This window comes from Ciconia boyciana, chromosome 8 (genome assembly GCF_034638445.1).
Source record: "Ciconia boyciana chromosome 8, ASM3463844v1, whole genome shotgun sequence".
NCBI lineage: Eukaryota > Metazoa > Chordata > Aves > Ciconiiformes > Ciconiidae > Ciconia > Ciconia boyciana.
Window position 1 is genome coordinate 15,880,920 of NC_132941.1, and position 14,329 is coordinate 15,895,248.

Below are 14,329 nucleotides of genomic sequence, written 5' to 3' on the forward strand. Positions count from 1 at the left end.
TTTTTGCATCATCCTACAAAGCTGTAGGAGCAAAACAAGTTTACCAAGTGAGAATTAATAAGTGTTCACAACTTTGAAACTCACAAATGTATGAAGGATAGTAAATAGCCCCCATAATTACAAAAAAATAGTTCTTTCCAAGGCTCCCTCAATTTATAGATGAGCATCTTGGCTAAGCTTAGTAGACAGTTAATGAGAAAGCCCTAAACTTTGTGTTGCAACAAATAATCAGTGACTAACTAAAGAAAAAAGTAGAAAGTTTAATGAGATCTGAAAAAGCTCCTTTATAAAGAAGAGACTGAAAACTCAGTGTACTGTCATATTGGTGAGCTGCGTCTCCTTGACATTAAGATGTGAGAGTTCATAGACTGCATCAACAATGAAGGTGCCTTTCTAATGTTCCTCATCAGCCATGGAAATGACATGGGAGGTGCTGGGGTAGGGGGAAATAAAAACACAGATTCCTACCCTCCACATTTAGTAACAGTCCTTATCAGTTATCGTTGCAGTGAGCCAGCAGATCCAGGCAGTTAAAGAACATGCTCCTCCATGGTGTTCTTGCAATAAGAAAGGCATAGGCAGATGCACCACACAGGAAGATTTAGATCTCCTATAGGAGAAACCAGTATGATGGAAGACATGCAGTACTTTTAAATGCAGTCTAAAAAACTGCAAGCTCGGGAGATGCCAGCCAGAATTAAGTACCATGAAGGAAGGCTGCGTTATATGTAAAAGGAGGTACTGATAAGGTAACGAGGTTTTAGGAGAACCATGCCTGAAAACTTACAGAGAAAACTGCAAACATACGATATACTCTAAAAGAGAAACTTAGCAACTGATTACAGAGAACAATTGTATTTCATGCACTTGGGCAGCACGCAGGCACTGTTGGCTACAGTAGTAAAGCTAAGCTTGAAATCTAACTAGTCTGAATTACTTCATCTTAGATCTACTGGCCTGTGACTTAATTACTACAGAGACATTCCTTTCCCTTCTGAGAGTTATCGACGGAGAGAGTTAATCTCTCATCAGTTTCTGGTTTTTGTCTCAAAAGCATTGTCTGTGCCAGAGAAATCAATAGATTGCAATATCCCTTTATGGTCCAAAATGCTTCTATTGCTTGCTGCAGATTAAAAAAACCTCACAAATAGAAGTGAGTTGCATTTTTAAACTAAAGACACTTGCTAACATGGACTAACATGGATGCATGGATGTAGGCAATGAGACACATTGATAGTGTCAGCTCTGGCAGCTGTTAGACCTGCCAGTCCAGTCAAAAAACAAAGTCTGTTAGCTGTTTGTATTTTGCTTCTCCACTGCCATTCTTTTTCTTTCCCCCCAGCAAAAATATGGCAATGATAGATTCATAGATTCATTCTAAGTGTGGATTCTGTATATTGTTATAACTGTATATTGTTACTGTGATCTGCCCCTTCTGCTCTGCAGGTCTTTTACTTCTGTTTCTCGGTTGCAAATTGCCCACTAAATTATTATTTGTTCTATCCCAGAGGTCTGTTCCCCAACATCACCCTCTATCAACCACTGATGAATTAACAGTCAACAGTCTCATTTTGACAAGGCATACAGAAGTTTGTGAAGAAATAGCAGAAACTGGTAGCTGTATTGCTAACAACACCAGGGGGTTATAACTTATTTCCTGTCTTGACTCCTCTGGCTTTATGCTGGTAGAGGGACTAGTGCAATAAGTTATGAATACAACTATCAACTTTATTCTGCATATCAACTAGCAGTTGTTCATATTGTTCTTATTTTACTTATCACGTTCAGGCATTTTGAGGCAAGAGTGTCCGTCAGCTAAACATGAGGACTTTGCAGTTGAGATAGGCAAAGGGAAGGCAAATTGGAAACCAAAGCATGTCTTCTCAAGTAGTAATTAACAACTAGAGACAAGCAAGTTGCAAGACAGCAGTTGCTCTCGACTGCTTCAGCTCAAATGTTAACAAAAAAATCCTCATGTTGATTCATAGAGACTAGAAAAGAATTAGGCAAGCAAATGTCTATCTGTCATTGATTTCTGTAATCAAAAGGCCCAGTATAATAATTCTCAAGATGGTCATCCATTTTTCTTTTATGGAAAAAAAGCTTGGGGCTGGGAAAAAAAAAATCTTCGTACTCTTTATATCAATTAGCAGGTCTTTAAACAATGCATCAATGTCTGCAAAAGCTGGATGATTACTTTTCACCCTGGCACCGTACATTTTAACTTGTTGATCCTTTTGATTTTTAACCACAGCCATCCCACCCATATGTAGCTAAAAGGCAAACATTCCATCAAGGTTTTTAGCAACACGAATAGTTTGGCTGAACTGCTTTATATTTCCAGATCAAGACCAAAGAGCTAGATAGTGGGAAACCAGGAAATGTAGTTTACTTGATACTTTAGAAACCTTGCTATGCAAGAACAACAAAATGTGTGCTTAAAGCATATCAACCACCTTACCTCTTACCATGAAATCATAAGACAAGCTAGTGTTTTATTCATCGGTAGTTACAGGCTAATTTGGCAAACCTTTAACCGTGCCATTAAAGATTCACAAAATCAGATGCACATTACAAATTACATTATCTTTGGATTAAGAATTTATAAAGGAATTCTTAGAACTATTGCTATTGACATTCATCTTAGGAAATCCATTTTGTTACTAAGATGACCTAAGCAGTTTCACTAGATTGAAAGAGTCGTCACTTCCCCAACTCTCTCCACAAACAACGGAGGCAAATGGGAGATAGTAACCAGAAAAAGGGAATTCACATTTCTTAACTGAAGCAGTGACAGATGTCACCATCAACTATTTGTGCAAGCCTCTTACAAGTTTATAGGTTTATAGATTACATAAGCATGGGGATCAATTAAGCTACCACCAGCATGCAGATACCTCTGTCATAGAACTTGGAGGTCAATGTAACAGTGCCAGCAGTGTTCCAGTTGAAGGAAAGTGCCATATACAAAGAAAGTGACAGGGAATTTAAATAGGGATCATGGATTTACCTACACAAATATACAACGAGAGTACTAGGAGAACGTGAAGTTATCAAACTTTTTAGGAAAACAGAACTTATACAGATTAAAACTTTACAGTACATTTCATCAGACATCCCCTTCTGCTCTGCTGATACTAAAATACCTGTTATGTAATTTTCAGGTTGATATTTAAAAATGAACTTTGAATATTTTCTTCACTATTGATTTAGTAAACAAAATTAGTATTTGGTAAGAGTGGTTGAAGAGTAAAGAAGTTTATATTATATTCTGAAAAGTCTTGACCAGAATTCTGAAAAACAAATCTTATATGTGGCCTGAATTTAGCATAATGCTGCCTTATTTTTTAGTTTACTAAAGTTTACTTCATCAGAGTTACCTAGGGAGACTGTGAAGTCACTATCACTGAAGATTTCTAGAGTAAGTTAAAACATGTCAGAAGCAGACTTGGTACATTTAGTGCTACTAAGCTACTGAGGGAAGCACTACTAAGCAACTGTGACAACTATACCTAATGATGTTTGGTTTTTTTTTTAAAAACTCTACTGAATGAGGACTCCATGTTGTGTCTGGTTACTTTTTGAATGTAATCTGGGAATCAGAGTGCAGTTGTCTAGTTCTGATTTTGTATGTCAGAAAAAACCTACAGCAGAGTGAGGAAGTCTTGCTCATTAGCATTGAAGCTATGGGTTTGTTTAATATTATTTGTTATCCTTAGAGGCACTACACACATACAGCAAGTACCAACCCGCATGACATTGCAATTGGAGCTGCTGCCAAAATTTTATTGGAATGGATATGTTCAGATGGGAAGCCTGTAACTATGAATGCACAAACAGACACTAAATGAACATCTGCAAAACAAACACTATTCAACACATGTATGGTTTACTCAAGTATTCAAGTATTCCATAAGGTATGCTTCTAAAATTGATTGCATTTAGTCTGCTGTGGTTTGTTGTTACAGTATCATACCTTCAGGAATTTGGCACAAGTATAAACACTAAAGGGTGATCTAATCTGTTTATAACATTATTTTATAATGTTTCTTAGGCATATATAACATATTTATACTTTGCTTTCTGAGACAATATGAAAAGTTTAACATTCAACCCTGAAGAAAGCATAAGCTTCCAGTCTTTTAAACTTTAGAAGTATGCTTCTGTAAATTAAGAAAAAAAACCCAACCCAAACCATAAATTGTCTTTTTATACACTTCCAACATACCATCATGCAGAATAATAATAACTAAAAAAATTAACATATAGGAGAGTCAGTGTCTCGTCAGTGTGCATGTATTTCTCCTGTCAACATTACTCAAACTCATCAGATAAGAACACATTCTAAACTGCTTGAAGTTACAAGAAATGTTTGAATTGGATGAGCTCTATCAGAGTGAAAATGGCTACAAACAGAGCCATTGCTATTACAAATCTAGTTTATTTGGATGCAAAAGAAAAATATTTCTTAAAAAAATTTTTGTTTCCAGAAGCTTTTCATGGTGACTTTAGGTTAAAATAAAGTTAGTAGATTAACATTAAGAAATAAGCCTTGAAATAATTTAGTTTTCATTTAAGAAATTGATTTTAGAAAAATGATACTATGTACATCCATTTATCTATTGCAACTGCTCGTCCAGTTCTCAGCTCAGAGACACAGGGCATACACCTTGTCTATTGGATTCATTGTTATCATTCACCTTAGAACAAATTCAATCCTAGATGTCTACTACTGTGTGTACTCCACATAGTAAAGAAAATCCAAGCAGATAACCACTTAGCCTTTGTGTCCCCTTCTACTCAATTAAGTAATTCAGTAGTAAAGAACATTGTTCCACTGGGTCGATGCCAGACATTGTTATACTACTTGGCAGAAGCTGTAAATAGCATGAAAAGTGACATAATACCAACTGAACATATGCCCCAGAGAGTCTTGTTAAAAACTGACACTACTGGGTAAAGTTTACAGTCATATCTTCTGCTTTAAAAAAAAAAGGGAATAATGTATATTTATTGGATAAGTTGTCTTATTGATATCAATTGCCAGGTCATACTGACAACAACTGCTATACTGCAAGAATCCTACTGCTAGATTGGTTTCTCTCTCTTACAAGCCTTGCCAGAGAAAAGAAGGGGTGTTGTACATATTACTTTTCCAAGATACTCTAGTTCATTAGAATATTGTGAACAGATATTCAGCAGCATGTGCCCTTGTTAACAAGAAGTGAAAATTTCTCCTATGATGCTTCCTTTTGTTGTGATTTGTAAAAATTTATTAACTTACTATGCAAAATATTATCCATTCTTCATACAGGATCCCACAAGCAAACCACATTGTGTTGGGCAGACAAAAAGAGGATAATTCCTTCCAAAACAGAAAAGACCAAAAAAGTGAGTTAAAACTTGTAGAAGTACAGTGCTCCAATGCGGCTTTTAAACTATTGCAGATAGTACTGGAAGTGATAAATGATGCATCTGCTTTGAAAATAATAAAATAACTTACATTGTATCACAATGAGTTACTATTAGGAAGATTTTTAAAATACCTGAAGAATAAACATAGAAAGGTATCAGCTCATAAGTAATAAGTATTTTCTCGTCATCCAAAGGAAAGGAACTAATAATACAGAAATAAAGAAAGAAAATCTGTTAAATGTAATATTCCTTTAGTAGAATATTATTCAGAATTTCTGCTGAGGTATCAGCAACTCTGGGAACATCACTGTAAGGAGAAGGTGACACACTTTTAGATTGTTAGATGTCTTTATATTCTTTACAAGTAATCATGTATTTGCCTAGCAATTTCTGTTCATAAAACTAGAACTGAAACTGATTTCTTGGCATCATCATCACATCTGTAAAATGTGTCCATGAATTCTGAGAAAGTCTGTGCCAATAGCTGATTTTTATTTATCCGATTGGCTGCCAAACTGAAAGGAAAGAAAGTATTAGAATAACAAAACAGAAGACAATGGGGATTGCTGTCTTATCCACTAGCCAATTAGTTTACAGCCTGTAAGGGGAGACCCCTTATTAGTCCTAGAATCAACACTTCTCACGAGTCTGATCTAATCAGTTTTGTAGGGTATTTGGGGTGCTCTTCTCTGATTTAGCTGTTCCACTTCAAGAATGTTAAATGTCTGTCTGAGCAGGGATTAAAAGCCCAGGGTGCCCCACCTCCCCAGTTCCTGGTTTACACACCAGGCTTGAGTCATTCTGACTCAGTAAACACTTACATGAAACAAAACAAGGAGGTTTATTCCAAAATCCCTACTAGTCTGTGTGAGCAGATCTCAAACAGAAGAGGGAACTAGGCAGAGGTCTCTGCCTAGTGCATTCTCCCAGATGAATGCACGAGTGCCTGGACTTTTGGATGAAAGGCAGCATCACTTCTACCTTCCTTTTCTTGCTTATGAACCTAGCCAGTCATGTCCTAGGGTTTTGCATTCACATTGCTTTATGAAGTTAAGGAACCATCAAAAGAAATTGCCGGCCTCTCTAAAACATTCTATTTATTTAATGTGAATGCTGTATCATTGCCTTCCCTTAAACTGCATTTTTTGCCAGGTTCTATTGAGAACGGTCTCTAGAAGATTAACATTTTCTCTTCAGTTTTAGAAAGTTCCTCTATAGCATATGAATTATAACTTTAAAGTGGTAGAAATATATTTTTTAAAAAACTTGTTTAAAAAAAATTATTATGCTGGGGGTTTTTTGTCATAAGTTTTCTGATCCGCTGGCTGCTATTTATAAAGTCTGAAACTGTCCAACAGCCCTCGTATCTACACAGCTATTTCCTTTTTGCCTCAATATTCAGCAGAGTTGACTTGTTTATCTTTCCTTCAGGCTCCCTCATGTTGGACATATAATGTTCTTAGCAGGAATTATTGTACTCCTTGAAGAAAATTTAAGAAACAAAGTTGCGAGGAGCAACTCTAAAACAGAGTTAATACTGTCAAGGCTCTCCATCATCTCCAAATTCTTGAATATTTGGTCGTTGACTAAAATTTAGCCAGTTTGTAGTTCCCTGGCCAAATTACAAAACAGAATGCATGCTTCCTACCTGGACTACATGTGTCTGGCAGCCTGGATATGTTTGTACTTCAATCAAAATGCAAAGTCCATCTGAATACCATGGTGATGCATACTTCATTGGTGTTAATATTGACTTAGCTCTGAAGCAGACAAGGCAATCATTTGCTGTGCAACATCTCAGGTGTTCCAAACAGCTTGACTAAAAAAATCACATTTTTGATGTGGAAATGTGGAGGAGGGATCAAAAATTCATATAAAGAACATAATTTCTTATTTATTCCTGTACATTTGTATAGTAGTATTAACATGACATTAAATTTGGTAGGAACATCTGTAAGAAATGGATTTTTAAAAAAAATGTCATTTCTTAAAGATTAAGCTTTCATTTGGCTTCTTAGAGGTGTTTAGACTAGTTTACTAAGGAAAGTAGATTTCTGCAATCATAGCACGTATGTGATTGCTATGATTGCCCCATTAGTAGGTTTTGAGCACATAGGCTGATTTGAGACAAATTTGATAAAAGGGTAGATACACCTTTAAAGTAATTAAGAGCTTCAAATTTTTGTAAAAATAACTGCTGGGTAGAGAGTATCCATACTGAGAGTTAGAATGAAGAGACACTCATTCTATCCAGGAGAGAGATCTGAGAAATGCCACAACTGTGGCTTCCATCAGTTTGCAAGAGCCAGGTTTCATTTGTTGTGATTCTCACAGACCTGAGTTAACAAAAGGAAAGCACCATTATTATCCCAGTAACTCCTGAACTCTGAGGGCAAGGATGGCACATGAGCAGTCGGAGTATGAGTTGGCTCCCAAAGCACAGCTAGAGTCTAAGTGACAGTCTGTGTCATTCTATCACCTCTTTAACATTTATTAGCTGTTTATCACAAACAGAATTATTCTGCTGACTTGTGTATTACTTTTCTGCATCCTACAAGTATTCTTAGAATAATAATAGTCTTACTTAAGTCTCAAACTAGAACTTAGAGCTTTTTTTGCATTACACAGCATATGGAAGAGGGAGGGAAGACACCATTTCTGTGCTAACCTCACTTCAAGTTTATTATCTTTGTTCTCTTTCCTTTTTCTCAACATCCCATAGTGCTCCATTTCCTCTCAATATGCCCTATTGTTATCCCAGCTTCCAGTGTTGCATAAGTGCATAAAACTAGCGAAAATATCCTTTAATTTCTCTCTTCAGATTCTGTGTCTGGCCAATGTTACTTTTCACGCCAACTACAGTAAAGATGATAGTTCTGTGTTGTAGACCCATGTAATGGGCTGGCAGCAATGGAGACCAATTAGCATCAGAGCCTGTAGCAATGAAGAATTGTAGAGCTAAAACTTAAACAACAGAGAGAGTTATAGGAGAGTGAAGTTTTATGGATTTTTTTTAATCTTCGAGTGATGACTTACAGAGAGAAATGGGACTTTTCATACGACATTGTGATTAATAGTATTGCATTGGTACCAGCTGAAAATTCTTGTGGCCTAGGGCAACAGAAATGCCATTCTGGTGTCACAACAGCTAAACAATAACTTTTAATTATATGAACAAGCAGTATTAAATCACAAATAACAATGCTATGGCAATAAAATCCACCCTAACAAACAATACAGGTAAGCAGAGGCTGCACAGAATTTTTTGAGGGATCTTCGTAACATTCTGCAGCCCATGGATTTCCCTAACAAGTTTTTTTTATGTTCCTGCAGCAGACATTTGCAGGGTGATTTCCTTAATTGTCCCAATATATTAGTACAAATCTATGTGCAGTAAAAAATAATTTTTCTAGACCTTAAATATCTAGCAAAACACTGAAGCCCTAAACAATTTGTGGTTTGTATTTAATTTCATTGTCACAAACAAAAGATGTCAGACTAGTAGTTTTCTCTAGTGTCCCACTTTGAGTATATGGTTTCACCAGGAAGCATTAACAATGAATCAGTCAACTGCTCTGCTTTTATTTAGACAGGTGGAGTACAGATATTAAACTTCTACAATAAACAGATGCCTATCTGAATTTGACAGAATCTTAAAAAATGGTATTTTTTCACGTTTTCTAAGCTAATGTGAACACTGTGCATATGCTTTACTACAAGCCAGGATTACTCACCAGATCTGCCAATCCCCAAAATTACTTTTTTAAAAGGCCATGTACAAGTCAGTAAAAAACAGCTCATCCCTTTGAAGGTTCAAGACAGGCTAATATTTTACTTTTCAGGAAAGATAAGGATGAAATATCAGGAAGCAGTGGTATATATGGAGCAGTGATACTTTAAGGCAGCCTTCTGTTCAAAATTATTATTCTAGAGAAGACTTTCACATAGTGCTGCAACTTAGGTTACCAGCATTGACAAGAAGTTAATTTTTATATAAAATAATCTTCTGGAAGTTAACCAAGTGGAATTGACTTAAATTTAACAACACACCTTGCTGCTATCAATAATACACTGTGTGGACTAAAATGGCAACTTTCAGTTTGACAAAATCTGAGTTAGCTATAAAATGCCAATACCCTGAAAAAAATATATAAAATATGCACCTGTGAAAAATTAGGCATTAATTATAAACAGTCTCTAGTGGCTTAAGCTACAGGACTGCTCTTTTAGTTCAGTAGCAAAGTACTCACTTGGGAAACTTGTGATATGATTTTAGAGCAGTTTCTCAGATGAGTTTTCTATTTCAACAGCTAATTGAAAACAATTTGCAGAAGCAGCCACATTCATTCACATTGTTAACCACTTAATGATGTATAATAGGGGAAGAGATCCTGCTCCCATGTAATTGTATAGTCATCTAATTCATTTAGAGTATTTTCAATTTGCCATTATTTTGGAGAGGAATAAAATGTATCCACCTGACAAACTTATCCTTTTAAACATCAGAAATATTTAAAGCAATATACTTCCAGAGTCCAAACCAGATATTCTTCTGTCCATTAACAGAACATAGCTTCCTCACCATATATAAATCCAATATTGCGCTAATTGGATTTAAAAAAAAATAATTTTACTAATTTCTACTGTAGCATATTAAAACAAAATGTAGTTAAGTTAGAAAGGTTTCTGCAGTCTCTTCTCCCAGATATTTACTGTTTTGGTTGCATTTCTACTCAAGAATTTTACTTTAAAAGTGGTAATACTGAACGTAGATGGCTAACATTATTGTAAAACCTTGAATAGCATTGTAAATCAGAAGACAGCTAAACTTACTGAACAATATTACAGAAAAAGCAGAAACTTGATGCCTTAGATGTCAGAAATGTGTTTTCTATAAATAAATTGAATTACACAAAAGGATGTGCGTTGGACAAGAATTGCTCCCATGTGGATCCACTGCCAGGATTGGGACCTTTGCCAGCTCCTTGGGATAGGATCAATTCTCTTGGGCATTTTTACAGTTTCCAGAATGTACTTTGAAAGCCATTATGATGAACTGATCAGTTATAGGTACCCTTTTGCACTGATCAGTTATCTTTGAGTAGAAAGCTCAATATTAATGGAATACACAATATTTACAGAAACAGTAATAGTGTCAGTAATGATTAATATCTGTGGCACTAATCAGGGTCTTCATAATTTTATACTTTTCAGGAGCAATGGAAAATGTTTTGGAAACAAAATAGACTACAGCTATGAAAGTGCAATGTATGTGTGTCCAGACCTAGGAAAAAATCAAAAGATAATGTAAAAGTACAGGGGAAACTTTTGCATTCCTTTACTTTTTCAGTTGTGGGTTTTTTTCTGGGGTGGGTAGGTTGGTAAGGCTCTGATTGACAGCCCTCAGAGAGGAATAGAATAGGATTCAATTCTTTTTAAGTTAGCTATTTAAAACTATAGAAATCCTAGTTTGCTAGAATGCAGTCCTGGTTTTTTTGTGGGAAAACTGGGAGCTAGAATGGGAGGCAAATGTAAAGAGTGACTGTTTATTTCTGAGAAAATAAGAATCTGGGGGTTTGCCCAAGAGTAGAACAGTTCTATTCCAGTTATATAGCTTCAGGGGGTATTCAAGGCTGAAATAACATAGGTTGAAAGGAAAAAAAAAGTGTTGAGATTGATAATAATTTCTATTTTAATAGCTTCTGTCTCAGCAATTTAAAAATCTGAAATGAAAGATTGTATAGTATTAATAAAAATCTACACTTGACAATAAAAAATAATATGATTTTTTTTTTTTAAATCAGATCTTGATCTGACTGAAAACTGTTCTAAGCCTAACCCTCTGTGGTTAGGCATCTCCTTACCATAGAGCTTCTGACTGGAATGTTTTCCAGGCAGAGGGACAGACTGTTTGCCTATGTCTGGTTTTCTAATACTGAGTTAAAAAAATTACAGTCCTACATATTCACAGATTGAAATTTATATTCCTAGTACCTGCAAATTTAAGAGCCACATGATGACATAAAATCTATTTGTGCTCTTATTAGAGGAGATTTATTGTAGACATCTTTGTTTTCCAAATCAGCAACCTCATTTTTCCTCCAAACTCGAATTTTAGAGGATACCAAGAAAACTATAGCAGATGCCAAAAATTAAAATCCTGTCTGAAGAGAAGTGAGTGAAGCAACTAAATTAAGCAACTAGAAATTAAGTCAGATTCAGAATAGCAATAGTTCTAATGACATCAGTCTTGAGTTACTGTTTTCTTTTATGAACTATTCCATACAGATGGAGGGCAAAGCATCTTCAGAAATTTTTCATAGTGAAAAAAACAATTTATTTAGTACTCTTTCTGGCTAACTACTTTTTTCTTTTCATCAATCCTGAAGAAGTCAATCATCCATATATAGCATATTGCAACTTAATTCCATTTCCTAATTCCCAGTAGTTACAATCAATGCTAAGAACACCCTGCACCTGATTTCCATGGTTTTGTGAAAAACAAGATCTTAATTAGGCTTCATGCTCACCATTTGTGTAATACTTTAATTCTTTCACCATTTTCAAGGAAACCACCTCTCTAATGCAAACATTATGCTTGGTTTCTGATACTCTTGTTGGATGTTTTTATAAAGTTTATTGAGAAAGTGTACATTATGAGAATTTTAAGGAATGCTCTTTGAAATAAGTCTTCTTTTTGACTAGTGGAAGGCTTAGATGCTATCCTGGCTGTATAGCTGTCAGCTAGACACAACCTCAAAATGAAGCTGAAGAACACAGTGAGGAAGAAGGGCCTCAGTTAATGAGGAAAAAAGCTTTAAAAATGCCCTTGGTGTGCTTTATATCTGCAGTGGTCAAGATACAGAAGAATAAGAGATGGCTGAATGGAAGCTTGAGCACAGCAGACAGCTGGTCTGTGACAAAGCCTGACAGAGGTGAGAGAAGATACGTGTGAGATGAAAATCAGCTTCTGCAGCAGCACTCAGATGGACTGTTGTGATTTACAGAGCAATGCAGACTGTAGGAACCAGTGAGTGACACCCTGCCACTGACCTGATCTTTGTCTCTGGTGGAGCTGAGAACAACTGGCAGCAGAAAAGAAGGTGGGTAGTTTCTTGCTGATTAGGCAGTGCTCCTGCTTTTACTACATGAGATGAACCATGTATTTCACTTTGCTCCAGCAACTCACAAATAAATTAATTTCATGTTCTTTTTGACCACTATATAATAAATTCTACTTATTCTTAATACAGCCTACCTCTATGGTTGCTGCTAATTTATTTCACTGTTATATGAGTAACTTTGTTGGTCTCACCAGCTGTTCTATAAAGAAAATCTGACTTTGTCATGATCTTCCCCTTCCCACAGCTGGTTTAACATTGGTAGAGCTTGATCTGTAACACAGCCCTAAGTATGTTGCAGGCTTTTCTCTGCATATCTGCCTATGAGCAGTGAACGTTTTAGGCTGCTGTTGTATTTTTGTATCTTGCTTATATCGAAATCCCACACCGATTTGCTACATTTTTGAAGTGGCCAATAAAATTTTAATTTCAACCATTGCAAATATACCGCAAACCTAGACTTCGCTCATTCAGTGGGAAGAGCTTACCTTAGGAGCAATAAAGTACTTGTCCTTCTTTTTCCTTCCATCACCTTGTAAACAAAAACCTGTTTTGCTTACACCATGGATATCTCTTTTCAAAACCACCAGTGCCAAGTGAATAATCTAGGAGGCTTTCCACCCCTGTGTTCTTGCACTGACTACTAGATATTATTATAATCTTCATTCAGTGTCTTAACACATGAACAAAAGATCTCATTACATGGTTCTCAAACTCTTAAAACATAATGTTTTGTACTATTCCATTTCAAATTAGAATATTTCTCTACATACCTTTGGCAGAGTCTGACCTTTCTCTAAGAATATTAGAAAAATCAGTTTAAAATGGTGAGCAAAGAACCCAGAATACTCTGAGAGGCATTATAATTTGCAAGAAAAATATCCCATGCAGTAAAATATTAGATCATAAACTTACTTTCTGTTGATGAACACCAACCAAAACCTAAATGGTCTTTTCAATTTTAGGGTGTAATCAAAGTGATCATTTTGTACCAGCATATCTTTGAATAAGACATGGACTTACTGTATTAAAAAGATGATGGAAAAATACTTTTTTCACTGGTGTTCATGTATAATAATCTAAAAAGACTGTATTGAGATCTTGAGAATAACACTTGCAGACCTATGACTGCTTTAGGAATTCAGTTCCATCTGTATGCTCTACTAAGGTCTCTTTGCTACAGGTACATTACATATTTTATGATACTGAAGAGGATAACAATGCAGCTTGCAACAAGGGCACATTGCTAATAATCCCATTCCCATTAAATATTTAGAATTCTGTCATATTTCATAATTGGAACATAGAAGTAACAAATTAGAACAACTCCATGCTGATGAAAATGACTAATTAAGTATTAAAAGCTGTGAGAGGAAGCCATTGCTTGAAAACAAAATCCTCAAAGGGAGAAAAAAGATGCAGTTGCAATCATTTCTAGCTGTTTTTTCCCCCTTGATTTTTTGTTTTCCTATTGCAGTATTAGGACAAGAGCAGAAATTCCTGAATGCTAAACTGTCTGTAATATTGAAAGAAATAATTTGATCTCTCTCATGTTCTCTCATCTCTAAAATTGAAATGTTAGTTAGGGCTCAGGGCAGTTCTCATCAGAAGTGGCAAACCTTATAGTACTACCCCTTAGTTTGCAGTGATACCCCTTAGGTTTTGCACCAAGTCAAACCCTGACACAAATAATAGCAGCTCTAATGCTATTCCAGTTGAAGCAATGGATACAACTCTTTGGCTCTGTAGCTGTTACCACATCATGAGATTGGAGCTATTCATGACAAATTGGA

The 14,329-nt window shown here is 35.7% G+C and overlaps 1 long non-coding RNA gene across 1 annotated transcript; it reads left to right on the plus strand.

Moving 5' to 3' along the window:
• Positions 1-3,837: 3,837 nt before the first annotated feature.
• Positions 3,838-12,509, plus strand: LOC140656231 (uncharacterized). The gene is made up of 3 exons (XR_012044028.1): positions 3,838-3,917; positions 5,315-5,391; positions 12,267-12,509. It is a non-coding gene; the product is annotated as an uncharacterized lncRNA (long non-coding RNA).
• Positions 12,510-14,329: the final 1,820 nt, after the last annotated feature.